We start from the raw sequence: 17495 nt of genomic DNA, 5'->3' as shown, positions 1-17495 counted from the left end.
GAACATATGTATATGTATAACTGATTCACTTTGTTATAAAGCAGAAACTAACACACCATTGTGAAGCAATTATACCCCAATGAAGATGTTAAAAAAAAAAAAAAAGATGTTAAAAAAAAAAAGGTATGAGGGAAAATTGAAATGGAATTTCAACAAAAACAAATTAATCAAATCATATTTCAAATAAATATTATAACCCACTCTAAAGGTTGAAGAAAAAACCCAAACAAAATATAAATCAATATATCAAAAATAGTAAATGATTAATAAATAAACCAACAAGCAAATGAATGAACAAACAAATAGGAAAAATAGGGAAGTTCTTCCTTGTAGTATACGGCTATAGTAAATGTGGAGATAACGAATAGTTATGATGGCAACAATCATCATACCTGATTCAAGCAGGAATTATAAATAGATGATAAAATAAATAAATGAAAGTTTGAGAATTGGGAGTTACTTATATAGTCTAAAAGTATTTCCATACATGGTATTTATTAATTATAAAGGAAAAAATAAAAAGTGTATAGTGAAGAAACTTTGCAGAAAATGACCCTAACCAGCGGATCCAAATTAATATTACAATAATGGGAAAAACAAGCCTCACACTCTACCTGATGCTATGCACTGGGAAGACAGCAATACCATTCCTGTGATATCCAAAACAACAGTGAAGCTGAAAGTGAGGAACATTTTACAAAATAATTGTCCTGTACTTTTAAAAAATATCAATATGCTAAAACCCAAGGACTACAAATCTATTTCAGAATCAAGGAGTCTAAAAACATGTGACAACTGGATGCAGTACACAACCTGGGATTTTATTTTTTATAAAGGACATCATTGGGAAATGAATGGAATCTGAATTTTGGCTACCAATTAGAGAATTATATCAAATTAATTACCTAAACTTTTATAATTTTACTGTAGTTGTGTAAGAGAATGTCCCTTACCCTTAGAGATGCAAATTGAAGTATTTAGGATAAATGAATATCATGTTTGGAAAATTATTGTCCAAAGATTGTGGGGAAGATATACATATATATTAATATAGAGAGAATATAAATTATAAAATATCAACTACCAATATACATATATATATGTTTATGTATACATATAGGCATGTGTGTATATATACATGCATACATATATTACATATGGGTACATATAATACATATATTACATATAATACATTATATTAAAATTTGGGGTATCTGGGTAGTGAAGGGTATACAGGAATTTTTATAAAGATTATTTGTATTTTTCTTGCAACTTTTTTGTTGGTCTGAAATTATGTCAAAACAAAAAGATAAAAATGAAATTTAAAAAGTACAGGGCCAGCACACTAATTTTAAAAAGTGTCATAGGATCAGGTGCCACACTTTAGTGAAAAAATGAAATTATAGAACCTGAGCCTAGGGATGTAGTAAAGGTAGAGAAAGACAAGTTCTCAGGGATCAGTTGCTACATCAATCAGGCTAATTTTGCCAGGTGACATCTCTTTCACCCAGACCTTTTAAAATCAATCACGTGGATCCTTGCCAAAATGTGGACTCCTGTGCTTTAAAATTGTGGCCTGGAACTGAAGAACAACAAAAACCCCACACTTCTTTGGAAATGCTAGTGAATTTGACAGTTTGTCTCTCTCCCTCAGCTTTATCAATGAAAGTGAACATTAGTTAACTGAGGAAGGTGTGTACATTTCTATTTTCAAATATAAATTTCCCTTCAGTAAAATAATCATCGTGCCTTTTATAAAGTTTTTAGTGGCTCTTATATAGTAATGAGGTGTTTAAACTTGCAGGGTGTGCCTGACTTTCACAAATGTTTTAAAATAGGCATAGAAATGTTTTCAATGTGTTTATTTATTTAGTATTTATTCAAGGCTGATATAACCTACAAGCTTAATTATTTAAAATACAAACAGGATTCAATTAACAAATATGCTAATTGTGCTAATTTAGAAATTAAGCTCAATTCAGTTCTTTGGAAAACTTTGAGAAAGAGTGGATTGTAGTCAAATATAAAAGATGTAAATGCACTGGAGTTTCTTTGAAATACTTTTCTTGATTCCAGTATTTCATTGTTAACATTTGGAATTTGTGTATTTTTTGTAAAATATCAGTGTATTTTGCAAAGTTTAAAAATGTCATTTGATATTATCTTCAGCTTATTTTTTTCAGTGGAGAATATGCGGTAAGATATGGCTTAAATAGCCAAGCTGACCTTTAAATTAAAAAAAAAAAATTAAGAAAAGCAAATAGTGTTAGTGTTTTTGTTGATAGACCTCAAAGACAAGTTAAACTTCTGCTAGCAGCTAGAGGGAAAAACCAAGAAAGGTATTGGCTTATAATTATAACCTTTTCTCAAGAAAGTGTTGACTCTGAAAGCCAGCACCACAAAGCTTCCACTTATTCATAGCTATTATTTCTTATATCAGTAAATTAATGGTGACAACAAATGATAAACATTACAAACAAAAAATCAAAATTCCTTATTTGGGGGCTACAAATAACCTAGAAAAAAAGATTTCATTGACAGGAAATTTCTGATATCTAATCTAATTGGCCATGGCTTAATATAAGACTTCTGGTGAATGTAATCTGAGTGGAGACAATTATATTCAAAAGATTCTTATTAAGTACCTAGTACATGCCAGGCTAATCTGAAAATATTTTACCTAAGACAAATATTATGTCAGTATCTGAGTGATCTGCTGTGCTGATATTTATAGAGGAGAAGAGTATGTACAGAACACAAAACAAATGATAAAGTTAAAAAAATGACAGGAAGAGGGTATCAGTTGTCAGAAAATACAGATTATTGCACCTTATTCTCTTCTCCTGAATTCTCATAGAAGCTAAAATAATCTTAAATAATTTATTGATTTAAATAAAAATTTGGTAGTCAACAGTGGGTCAATTTCTGAAAGCCTCTTTCTTTACTTTATAAAAATAGGTTTCTCACAGTTTATATGACTCACAAACAGGTGGCCTTTCTCATCCAATTGAGAATATAAGTTTTTTGTCATATTTAAGAGTCTAATGTCATAATTTTAATGTTCTGAGGATTAACTTCGTATTATGTTATTTCTACAATATATATGCATGTACGCATATTTTCAGTCATTTTTTCCCTCTTAATTTTAATTAAAATAAAGTTCATTAAGGCTACACAGAAGCTGAAGACAAAGGAGTCCAGGACAGTGTCTTCCACAAAAGGAACACCTGAAATTTACATGCCAAAACTTCATAAATTTGGTTTGGCTCTTATTTTCATTAAATAAATATTACATTGAAATTTCATTTTATAATGCTTTCCTACTCTCTTTTAAAATGATATTTAAATTGTTTAGAAAACTAATAGATAAGATTTCATAAAATTATTTATTTAAAAATTTTAAACATAAAGGGAGGAGAGAAAAAAACAGAAGAGAGAAAAAAATAGGATTTTTAGTATAGAAAACTAATAATGTTTAAAATTTTTTGATGAGTAAATATGAGAGTAAACTAAGAGAACCTTTGTTTTAAAAGCTAAGTCTTAAGATGGCTAAATGAAGCATCATTTCTGTTGATTCTTGTGAAGAGCAGATAAAGCAGAAGAAAATAAGACTCTTCTGCAGGAAAGATGAAGGTAACTCCAGCCACACTGACTCAGTTAAAGCAAACTTTATGTTGGTTTTTGTTCACAGATGTCATGTCCACTGCATTTTGCCTTTGGTTTCCTTTCCTTTGAAACACTGGGAAACCTGAAACTCAAAATCTCTACCCTTTGCTCAGCTATGTGGGTTTGGAAACTTCTCTAGGGTTTAGTTCATTTTTTCATTCTTACCAACTGGCATAAGAATTAGATACTAAACCCAAATGAAACCACAAAAATTGGTCTCAAAACAGCCCTGGCTATGAAGAGAGAGGAAAATGTTGTTTGTAGGTTCACTGAATGGTTCAGGGTTTTGGAAAGTATTCACCTTATACTTGGCCATTTTTATCTCTATTTTCAACCCCCAACTAAAGAATCTCACAGGATTTAAGCTTTCAGTTTTAGGACAGAAACTTGGATCTTAACTATAGAAACTTTCTTGAATAGATACTCAAAGAAAGAGGGTTGTATATATTTGAATCTTAGGAAAAATAAATTTACATCATAAAGTTGCAATGAAAACTTGTAACGTGCAAACTAATCTTATTATGGACCCAGAATGATGGGATATCACTGACTTACTCACTAGATTATCCAAATATGATGAGCAGTGTACAATATAGGTATTTAGGTAGTTAAATAATTTGAGAAGATTAAAATACACTTAGTGTTTTTGGAGTATTTAGTTAAAATTGTAAATATAATAAAAATAAAGATTATTATTTACTTTGCATAGGAACTAAATTTACAATTATATTGTCAGTAATTCTGAGAATGAACAAAAGTAGACAAAAACAAGTTATGTTTATCTTCTCTACTTCAAAAATATTCTTTTTTCTTTTCTACTATGTCTTACTTATGGAATGATTGTCATCTCTTGTCATCTCTTGTGACATCTCTTGTTCTTATATTTGGGTTCCACTAATTGCTTCTCATTTAAAACTGTATAATTTACTTCCTTTAAAAATCAACAACAACACCAAAACCAAAACCAAAATCGAAACCAAAATACCTTCTATTGACTAGAAGCCTTGTTAGGCTAAAACTTGGATTGAATTTGGCTCCCTAATAAACCAATGTGCGTGCGTGCGTGCGTGCGCGCGCGCACACACACACACACACACATTTGGTAGCTTTACAAAATAGGCATTTATTTATATATTTATTTATTTTCGCACACAGGTAACCTGGAGGTAAAAAAGAAAGTCAGTTGTTTAGGTAATTAATCAAGGACATAAGTTTCCTCTTGTTTCCTATTCCTTCTCTTGTACTACACAGCTTTTCCTTTACCTCCTAGCATTACAATTTTTTTCTAGGGAAGAAGAGCAGATAACAGTCAACAAAAAAGAAAAAAGCTTTCCATTTATCTATCCCCTTTTTATCTTATTGTGGTAAGAAAAACAACTGAGACCTACCTTCTTAACAAATTTTTAATTGTACAGTGTAGTATTATTAACTACAGGTCTCTATCCCTTTTAGAAGCTTTCTTAGAACCTCCAGCCAGCGATATCCACTTACTTCATCTTGGTCAGAACTGCATCAAATGATAACTGCCTACAGGAAGGCAGTCTGTGAAGCCAATCATTTTTAACTAGACACAATATCACCATTTAAAAAATAGGAATTTTTTTATTAAGGCAGAATGAGAAAACAAATATTGTACGTTGAACCACAACCAGCATTGTCTATTGAATACAGCTGATTAAAAACAAATCAAAACAGTAATTCTTGCCCTATATTTATCTATCATAGATAGATAGATTTGAAGATTAAGGATTATGTAAAATGATAACTGTTGAGAGTTTTCCACAGGTACAGAAAGATAGTCTTCAGATCTAAAAAACACATTGTAACCAAATAGGGTAATGAAACCTATAAACTGGAACTCCAGGAAAAAAAAGAAAGGAAAAAATATCCTAAAGGCAATGACAGAAGGAAGAGAAAAAATACTTACAAATGAACAATAACTTGATAAGGGCAGACTCCTCTTGTAAGACTAGTGCTCTAAAGGGAATGAAATACTGTTTTATTTGTGCTCAGGGAAAATGTCTGTCAACATGGAACACTATTATTCATGAATAAAGGTAAAATAAAAACATCTTTAAGACAAATAATTTTATTGTAATGGATACTTACCTGTCACACCAATATCCATTTTACACAATTAGTTCAACAAAGCATAATTCTTTCATTCTCCTTTCCATTATATAGGTGGATTTCAAACGTGCCAATATACTGTAATCACCTAAATTCTTGTGCATTGGATCCATTGACACAGATAAAAATTTAATTCTCTGGGGTTGGGGTCCAGATATTGGTTTATTCTAAAGCCTCCCCAAAGTGATAACAATATGGAATCAATGTGAAAACTACTACAGTAAATGCTTTGACAACCTCAGCTCTAACCAATTTCCAGCTGAGGATTGTTGTTGTCTGGATACTGGATTTTTTGTTTTATGAGTTAGCTCAGTGAGGTTAAAAAGAAGAACTTAAAATGCATGATTGAGGAGGAAGTCCTTCATTTCTTCTACTTAGTATAAACAAAGAAGAAAGATGTCTCAATTGACAATGGCAGTTACACCAGCAGAGCTGCATGATGGAAAAAAATAAAGTTCAAGACCTTATTAACAAAATAAAGGTACTGACTGCATTATTTTTATACTTGGTTCTATAATATGGTAACTTCCCTTAATAGTTTATTCAGTTTGATTTAGGTCTCAATAGTTGTTATTTGTTGTTTGTAATTATCCCAACTGATGTGTTCCCAAGTCATAGAACTCTCAGGAAAACACACACACACACACACACACACACACACACACACACACACAAAGAAATATTACATTTCAGACAAAAGAAAATTGAACTCAGAAGGATAGATTGGAATATAAGGAAAACTGATGGGAAAATAAGAAATAAAAATATAGGTAAAACCAAATAAGCATAGGTGACTAGTTGGGGGATGACAACTAACAAGATATAACTAAAAGAATAAAACCAGAAGATAAAATGAAAGATAAAAAATACAAAAATAAAGTAATAAAAATAAAGATTTGAGTAGCACAGATAATAAGCGTGATTAAATGAACATACAGGACTCTGTTCAACAATTAGAGACTACATATTCTTTTTAAGTACACAGGAAACATTTAGTGAAATGGACCATAAAATAGAACAAAATACAACAAAAATACAAAAAATATTATATGAATACAGAAACATAGTTTTAGACATTAAAAAGAAAACCCATGTATTAGAATATTTAAGAAATGTGATTTTTAATTAATAGTCAAAGAAGAATTCATAATTGAAATTATAATTATTTTATTTACATATAAACACTAATATATCAAAGCATACAAAATACAAGGTATATCAAAAGCAGTACACAGAGAGGCAGTTATAGTCCTAAATGCAATATTTGAAATTAAAAAAAAATAAAATTAATGACCTAAAATTTCAAATCAAAAAATAGGAAAAAAGAAAAGAGAGGAAAAAAAGAGAGAGAAACAAAAGATGATGAAAAATTGGAGAAAAGAAATCATAGCAATTAGAGTAGAAAATACCTAAATATAAAATAAGAACAGGGCTTCCCTGGTGGCGCAGTGGTTGAGAGTCCGCCTGCCGATGCAGGGGACGCAGGTTCGTGCCCCGGTCCGGGAGGATCCCACATGCCGCAGAGCGGCTGGGCCCGTGAGCCATGGCCGCTGAGCCTGTGCGTCCGGAGCCTGTTTCTCCGCAATGGGAGAGGCCACAACAGTGAGAGGCCCACGTACCGCAAAAAAAAAAAAAAAAAAAAAAAAAAGAACATATTAGAATGGTTAAACAAAGCCAACCGATAAAATCATGGGGGTAGGCCCTCATGATGGAATTAATGGCCTTATAAGGAAAGGAAGAGAGAGAGATTGTTCTTTTTCTCTGTTTGCATCCACAAAATAAAGGTCATGTGATTACATATTGATAAGATAGCCATCTGCAATCCATGAAGAGAGCCCTCACAAGGAATCTACTCAGGTGGCACCTTGATCTTGGACCTCCAGTTTCCAGAACTGTTAAAAATAAGTTTCTGTCATTAAAGCTACCTAGTCTATGTTATCTTGTACTAACAACCTGAACAGACTAGTACAAGTAGGTATTAAATTATATTAGAATAGTATAAGCAACAAACTTCCAATGAAAAGAAAATTTAGATGCAAAACAAATATTCTTAGAAGTATAAAAATTACCAAAATGCAGTCAATTAAAATTTTTACTGACAAAATTAAAGCTCATAATACTCAAATTTTTGTGGGAGAATTCTATCAAAATTTCAAGGAAGACAATTCCTTTCATATGCAGACAGTTTCACAAAGCAGGAAACACAAAACAAGAAGAATCAAAGCATGACAAGTACAGTAAAAAAAAAATAGGGCATAGTGGTTTAGGAACATAAATGTAAAAAGACAGAATAAAATGTTAGCCAAATTAATGAAGCTATATCTGAGAGAAAAAAATCACACCAAGTAATTTTCACTGACAGAAAAACATTGGTATTAGATGATCTTTAAAGTAATTAATCTCATTAACTTATACAGGGTGAAATGGAAATGATTATTCAACAGATGCAGAAGAAGTAAATATTTGCTAAAATTCATATTTTGACAGAAATTTTAGTAAAAGTGAAAGAAACTTACTGAATCTATTAAAATTATCCATGTATAACCTACAAAACTTCACAATTAATGATAATATCATTCATTTTAAAGGCAGGAAAAAACACAGAAAAGCGAACTATCATTGCTGCAATTCAGAATATTATATCTGACTTCAGTTAGTAAAACAATGATAGAAATTACATAGAAAAGCCACTTAGAAATTGGAACAACCACAAAAATATCATGTTTTTGCATATGTCATTATTACATAGGGAATTCAGAATATCCTAAAGAAAAAAAATATATAAAGACAGAGTTCAGCATGATTGTTGGATATATCAAGCAATGGTCAAAACATACCTATAAAAGAAGTAAAAAGTGTACTATTTGAGAACCTTATTCATAATATTTAAAAAAAGCCTTAAAGGTATTTCAGAATAGCAATATGTACTAGAACTTTATGGAGAATATCATAACATTTACTTTGGTACTTATACAAATATTAAATAACAAAAAAAATCTTTAAATGGAGGTACAATCTACTGGCATATATGGAGAGATTGAATGTATTAATAATGTCAATTCTTCTCCAGATCAGTTTGTAAATTCTTTGCAATTCTAATCAAATTCCCAGTAGGATTTTTTTCCAGAACTAGGTAATCTGATCCTGTAGTTCCTTTGGATGAAGAAAAAGTCAAATAGAGACCAAGAATTTTGAAGAGAAAATTGTATTTGTATGGGAGCACAGTGGAGCACTTAGTCTGCCAGATATTTAGACTTAGTATAAAAATTTAGTAACTGCAATCAAATGGTATTTGTAAAGGGATTCTCCTTCTGATAGCTCAGAAGGAGATCCAAATCATATAGAAAATTGATATATGACCAAGATAGCATTGTGTGTTTATGAGGAATGGGTAAGATAGTCTAGTCAATAAACACCATTGGTACCTTTGGCTACACATATGAATAAATTGTTTCTATGTTACACAGTACTTCAAAACAAATTCCAGATGAATTCATAAAATAAATGCAGAAAACAAAACTTTAAAACTTTTCGGACACAATGTAGAAGTAACCAGCCAACTATTAGTGCTTAAAATATAAAAGTGTCTCCCATATTACTTAAAAAAAAGATGAACAATCTAATTAAAATCTGAAAATGAATATAAAGAGTTAAGAATCTGAATGATTAATATATGTATATGAAAATATAATTATTTATGAAAAATAATAGTATAATTTATTTTTGTTTAAAGTTGTGTTTCCCAGGTTATGCAGTTTCTGCTAACCTGAAGACCACACTTTGACTAACAAGATATAAAGAATCTCAACTTGTGCAAAAGGGTGCCTGTAATTCTTGTTGGCAATTGATAAATTGGAAGTTTCATAAAAAGTGGATCAGAGAAATGAAGACTTCTGCAATCATAAACTGAAATACTGTTCCACTTTTAAAATGAATTTAACCAAATTTAAATATATCAACCTAAATACATTTGGAAAAAGTAATGTTGATTTTTAAATATCTCAAGAAAATATTTACAGTATGATAGCATGTTAAAATAAAACAAATCCTACTATTGGTATGTGAAAGTGATTATTTACATAATATATAAAATATGAAAATGCATTAAATATTCCAACCTAAATATAAGAGTTTCCTCTTGGATAGGAGGAAAGGATATGGGATAGATGGAGTAGGTTTTAATCTATATTTCTCCAGGTATTTAATAATGAGAAGTATAAGACAATTATTATGTTTATCAGTTAAAAAATACAGGCATTTAAAAAAATCTAGCTGGTACGTACATGAGTTCATAGCATATTATGTTCTGTATGCATGAAGCATTTCATAATTAAAATAGTTTTAAAATATACTCAACTTATCAATATCAATTTCTCAGTAGAAAAAAATAGACATTTCTTTACCAAAATGATTTTTTAAATGTAATGGCATTTCCTTATATATTCCCTAATTATCATTCTGTCATCAAATGAAAATCAAATCAAAACCTTTATTTTATTTTCTTCCAGTTTTATTGAGGTATAATTGACATACAGCACTGTATAAGTTTAAGGTGTATAGCATAATGATATGACTTACGTACATCCTGGAATGATTATTGCAATAAATTTAATGAATAACCATTATATTATATAGATACAATATTAAAGAAATAGAAAAAAATTTTTCCTTGTGATGGGAACTCTTCAGATTTCCTCTCCTAACAGGTTTCATGTATAACATACAACAGTGCTAATTATATTTATCATGCTGTATGTTACATCCCTAGCACTTATTTATCTTACAACTAGAAGTTTATGCCTTTTGACTGCCTTCGTCTGGTTCTCCCTTCCTCCACTCCCTGCTCTGGTAACCACAGATATGATCTCTTTTCCTATGAGTTTGTTTGATTGCTTTTGAAGTTTAATTGACCTACAACACTTAGTTCCTGTTATACAACACAGTGATTCGATATTTCTATCATTTTAAAATGATCACCAACGTAAGTCTAGTTGAAATATGTCACCAAAATAGATATTACATAGTTAATGTCTATATTCCCCAACAAAATAATATTTTCACGAATAGGCTCAGATTTATAAGATTTACCCCTCAGCTGTGTCAACTTTGCTAGGTAAATATTAATATAAGTATTGCTGTGAGGTGTTCTGTAGTGTGATTAACATCTAGATCACTTGACTTTAAGGAAAGAAGGCTATCCTCAATAATGTGGGTGGGACTTATCCTGTCAGTTAAAAGGACCTTAGAGCAAAACTGAGGTTTCCCTGAGCAAGAAGAAATTCTTCCTCAAGACTGCATGCAGCATTAGCCTCTGCCTCAGAGTTTCTAGCCTCAACTCTGTCCTATGAACTTCTGACTTGCCAGCCCACAATAATGTAAAACAGTTATCTGAAATAAATTTCTTTATGTGTAAATAGTAATGCTATATCAGCTAATTCCTACAGTGATTCATAAATATTGTATAATTTTAAGTTAGGTTAATTTTAAGCAGTTTTATGTGAGAATATGTACGTATACACATTCACATGTGCATATGTTGATTTTCTTGCTGGAGACTGTTTATGCTGTTCTTTGATTTGTATTCTCTCTACAGCTCCTTTTCTGTAGAAAACTATAGGTTACTGACATAATATCCATCCCTTGCTTCTCTGCAAGCAAAATCACAATTTGTTCATATTTACATCCTTTAGTAAAAGTGACTGTATGCCCAGCTGGGGGGTAAATCTTATAAATCTGAACCTATTCCTGAAAATATTTCTCTTTCCAGTGACTGATCAAGGGCTGAGCACATGGCTAATTTCTGGGCATTGATACACAATGATAGGTCTACTGGATGTTCTAGAGGCAAACTAGAAGAAATAGTCCCTTTTCTCCCTCTGGATATTGTCTTGTCCATATGAAATACGTGGAATTGTTGGAACCATAACTCAACTATGATAGGAGCTAGCCTCAATTAAACCTTTTGGAATATTTCACATTTCCATACTTTTTTAGCTAATCTAGGCTAGATTTTTCTGTTGCTTGTGGCCAAAGTCACCCTAATTTATATATACTTTTATCTCTTTATTTAGAAATTGTGAAAAAATATGTAACTTGCCAACTACTAAGTCCACTGCATTTCAACTGACAGGGTAGTTTAAGACTTGAACATTAAATGCCAGAATATTATAGTATATTCAGTGAAACCTAATATCTTGGTAGAGCCTCTTCAAAGACCCAGTTTGAGTGAATTCAACTAATGACACTTAATTCCAGAATTTTTTGGCTGGTTTCAGTCAATTGAAAGCATTATTAATGTGGAGTGCAAATGGGTATGAATTCAAAAAAGCATTCATTCCAATCCTATTCTCATAATACTGATAGAGTATAGACCAATCTTTGTTAACTACTGAAAATACTTTTCAACCATATCTGATTAATTGTGTAGACTGATAGAAATCTCTATTTGTAGAACAGGATATTGCGTTATCAGATTGCGTACCTTTGGTTCTTTATCCAAATTAGAATTTATAGGGGAATTACCTGAGAGACTATGCCACTAAATAGCCATTTATTTTCTTTTATATATTGCCTAAAATAGGAATGTTAACTGTTTTATTTTATTATGGAAAAAGAGTATAATCCAGCCTGTAGTCTCTTTTGCTGTGGAAATGTGCTAATATTAAAAAGATAAAAACAAAATAACAAAAACAATTTTGAAAACAATTTAAAAGCTTTTAAAATCTCAATGAGGTGTTTAAAGGTCTAATAACTACATATGTATTTCTATTATTTGTACCTGTCTTAATTTACATAATTGCCACACAATTTTAGTTAACTGTATATTTTCAGTGGCTAGTATGGAATGGGATCTCTCAACTGTTTGTATTTCATTCTGAGTTGGTATAATATTCTGTATCTCACCTACAAGTTTGCTTTTATTTTTTAGTGTGTTACTTAGATAATAAAAAATAACTTATTTCAATATTCTAATGATCACAGAAAGGAATGAGTTCAAGTTCAGGGCTTCCCCACTGTTGGAGCTGCATCATAGGGTATCTGGCTTCTTCACTGGGGATCAACCACATGTCCTTTCTTTCTCATATTGTCTCTTAGGTCATGTTACATAGAGAAGAATCCTGTAATCTCCTGCCTGTGTGAGAGTTGGTGTGGGAAAGTATGGGTCAGTTTTAGCTGGTTTTTGGAATTTGTGGGAGTTGAGTGAGAGAAATGGGCTGGGGTTCTCACCACTCACTTTGTCTATTGTCACCAAATATTTTCAGAATTCTCCCAGTATCTACCCTCTGATATGCTTCCCATATCTGATAGAATGAGGAAGACCAGTTTCCTGCCTACATAGTCTGGGAAAGGGGTCCTAACTTCCCCTCTACTTCCTCTGACACAAATTTCTAGCTAATCTTCCTATGTTAAACCTGTCCCTGTATTCTGGCCTTCAGCAATATCAGGGACCTCAAATTCCTGAGAATGTCTGAGGTTTTGTGACATTAGTTGTCTTCCTTGTTATTAGAATGCCTATATATTTACCCTGTCACAGTCAGACTTAGATGTTCTTCAGTCTGAATTTAGGTTACCAGGTGTCTTTCATTTGTACAACTTCTAATCAACTGTTGTCTAATGTTCTTTTCTCACTGTCTTTGTGGTTTTATAACTTTTTAATCATTTTTGTGTTGTATCAGAAAGGAGTAAAAGTAAATGTAATGTGTCAGTGTTCCATATTATAAAAACAGATATTCTATAAAATGGTATTGTCATATTGGCCAGACACTTACATTTGCATTATATGTTATGCTATACTTAATAATTATTATAGAAAAGAGAGAGAAGTAAACTAGATAAAATTTACATCATTTGGCATTTCACAAGGCTAATTTTAGTCATATACTATATTTACCAATTTCCTTTGTGAAGTAAATTTACACTTTTTTAAATTTTAAAAATATTCAATGTATATATTAAAAAATAAAACAATATGACTGATGATATTAATATTGAATAAACATAGTCAGAAGTATTATAAGTACATTTTGCCCCTCTCTAAAAATTAGTTTAACTATTTCCCTTTACCATGCACAGGCAATATGTTTTTACACCATATCTGTTTTGAAAACATAAATGCACCTATAAAATCTACACTCTTGTTTTCACCGATTTAGTGATACTTGAGTTACATTATAATGTCTGAAAGCTGGAATATTCTGAAGATAATGAATATTCACAGGTTTTAATAATAAAGTAAACACCAATTTGACCAGAAGACCAAGAATCTTTGGCATAAAGTGCCCAAGAAAAACTGAGACTTTGTTGTATCTTGCTTTCTACTAATTTTGAACCAAAGGAATCTATAAGAGAAATCCAAAACAATGCTTCCTTATATCAAAACCAAAATTCTGAATACCCTTTTATGCCTCCTTCACAGTCGAAGTATGTCATAATAATTGCTGGGCATTTTCAGAGCTTTTAAGCATTGTAGTTTTAGTATTAGCCTATGCAACATGATAGACTTGAGTAACCCTGTGTGTGCTAATAGTGGAATTTCTGGCAGCATAATAAACGAAAGCTTGTGATTCGGAACTCCATAGGTTTTTCATAACACATACAACTGAGAATCATTTTTCAGTTGTTATTGTTCCATGATAATCAGGATTTTTCTGGATAGTTTTTATTTGGATATTCAACTAAAAGTCTCATATTTAGCTCACTATTCACAGTTTGGACATAGGAAAGAATGACCCTAGCACTATTTGTTGTGATTTAATAACATTAAATATATTGACTGGGTTGAGCCATACTGGATATTATAAACTTTTGTTCTTAAGTCAATTAGATTGCTATGTTTGTGAAGAAACTGTAGTTTGTTAACGTTTATGCAGAGTGGGTTACACTTTAATTCAAATATGTGTGATAAACTGACAGAAGAGTTGGAGAGGAATGGTCTGAAACTTGTGTTTTCCATTATAACATGTTTCTATCCTCAAACCTGAAACAAAACAATAGAGAAGTCAGTGTGTTGTTTATGCCAAACAGCAATTTCCTGGATGGAGGTAGCCTCGTGGGCTTGTACCTGAGAGTCACAGAAAGAGAATTATGAAGAGAAACTCTGCTAAGCTTATATACAAAGAATACCCTAAGAGCTGTGGGTAATTTTTACGACCCTCTCTTTCAGACTACCTGTTTTCTGTTTTCTTCTTAAGAGATGAGGAGCTACACATCCTTGGCCTTAGCTTGCAAAAAAATGAGATGTATGTTCAGAGGTGTTGAGAGACAGTTTTCCATGGGCCTCTTGCATTTCTGCATGTCTTGTTAGCAGAAGCACTGACTGTATTCTGGAATATTTTTTAAGAATCTGTATGTAGCGAAGAGCCTTGGAAGACAGAGATATTGTCACCTTTCAAAGCAAAGGGCAGGTTTGCTTACATCCTTGGAAGCTAGACAAAATTTCACTCTCTGGATAGTTTGCTTAATATTCTCTGGAGCATAAAACAAGACATGCTTGCTGTCCATAGTAACCCATTGCATGTACAATTTCCCTGGGGAATTTTTCCCTTTACATTTCCCTGGGGAATTTTGGCTTGAGGAAACAGCACAGGAAAATGCTGGTACTCTGACTACTGCTATTACTGTGAGTAATAAAACCATTTTTGTCTCTGACCCAGGTGTCTTACATCTTCCACCAGTGTCTATTAAACTATCCTAGATTAACTGTTGGCTTGCAAGTTGGGTAAAAATTCGGACTCACCACAGTTCTTGACAGAAGGAAACCTTTTATCTTGCTTCAAATTCCCTTACTCATATTTCCCCAATTTCTTTCAAGACATGACTACCTATCTTACTTTCACTTGCTACTTCAGTCCTTCGGAAATATTCAAAGAGGTCTTGTTTAACTTATTTTAAGAAATGTATATTGGGGCTTCCCTGGTGGCGCAGTGGTTGAGAGTCCGCCTGCCGAGGCAGGCGACATGGGTTCGTGCTCCTGTCCGGGAAGATTCGACATGCCGCAGAGCGGCTGGTCCCGTGAGCCATGGCTGCTGAGCCTGCGGGTCCGGAGCCTGTGCTCTGCAACGGGAGAGGCCACAACAGTGAGAGGCCCGCGTACCACAAAAAAAAAAAAAAAAAAAAAAAAAGAAATGTATAATGTCTGAAGATAAATAATCTCTTAATTTAAGACAGACTAACTTTAGAAAAAATAGATTTAGTCAATGAAGTTAAAAATTATATTCATAAACATTGTTTCACCAAAAAATTTGTGCTTGACTCTTCAAGTATGTGAAAACTCAGAATTCATTTCTATATTTTTTTTCTTTGACCTTAAAACCATTGAGGTCAAAAGTGCACTACCACCCAGTGTTAGAATTCACACTTTCTCAGTAGGACCATTTGAGTATGAGGAACTACAGGTCAACCCTATTTCAATATGGTTTGTGTCAGCTCTACAGATCTAGTCAAATTCTAGCCTGCCTCAACACAGGAATTCTATTTTGGCTTTATACTTCTAAAGAGACATTCATACCAGTGTGAAATGTTCTTCTTTATGTTTCTAATAGAATTAAAAAGGCACTTAAAAATCTGCAAGTGACACTAATTTGATTGCTAATTCTGATATGTGCTTTGGTGCATATTCATATTTATTACTTGCATTTAATGACTATGGGTGGGTGGAAAAGTCACACAAGTCAGTGCTCCTCTCTTGGGAGCCAGTAAATAATCTGATGTCTAGCCTTGGGTATTAATATCTGGCAAATAACTTTGACTTATATTCTAGTTGGAATTTATTATTTTGATATAAATTGTGATATGTTTATTTGATATTATAATAAAATTTTGAGGTTTGGGATATTACATTAAATCTGTTTCATAGAGTCCAACAGAACTCTTTTAAGAAACTACAATGTTCCCTTCTGTTGTATAGGCAAGTTTCAAGAAGCATATGTCCGTTTTTATATAGAAAAATAGACCTCATGATGCCATCAATATTGTCATATATGCTTGTTGAAATAACAAAAATAATCTGGACACTTATTTGTTAGCTTATTGACTTGTGGGCAAATGATATACTACAAAGTTTTTTTTTAATCTTTCAACCATCTGTTTTTGCAAAGTTTTAGGATAATACATTTCTTTGTAGGATTATAATCAATGCTGTATAGTTTCTATATTTTAGAATTAAGGAAATTAAGGCATAGAGAATGGTGGTTTTTTTGGTTCAAAAGGACACTTAACAGGGGATCTAATACTAGAATTCTAATTTAGAGTACTATAGCAATGGCATCAGAATTACCACAGGAAATTTATATATATATATATATATATATATATATATATATATATATATATATATATATATATTTATTTATTTATTTACACATACACATTCATATTACTTGATCTGATTCCAGGAAATTCTGTCATAACAGGCATAGAATCAGTGTCAAATGATTCAAACAGATCACAGGAAAAGAAAAAAGGTACCTCAGAAAGAAACAAGCAATGCCGTGGGAAAGTTTTTGAATGAGGTGGGCACTTTGTTGACAGTCATCTTTGTGGGCAATCTAAAAATACACTAGAAAGTTTTCTGAGGATCTAGACACATATTGTATCAGGTTTATATTGATCTGTTTCATTCAATAATTATATTTTGGAGTATATATTGTCTTCTGGACAGAGATATGATGATGGATATATATAGACTCAATATCTAGTAG

Source organism: Tursiops truncatus, chromosome 3 (assembly GCF_011762595.2).
Source record: "Tursiops truncatus isolate mTurTru1 chromosome 3, mTurTru1.mat.Y, whole genome shotgun sequence".
Lineage (NCBI taxonomy): Eukaryota > Metazoa > Chordata > Mammalia > Artiodactyla > Delphinidae > Tursiops > Tursiops truncatus.
Note: the sequence above shows the minus strand (reverse complement) of the source record.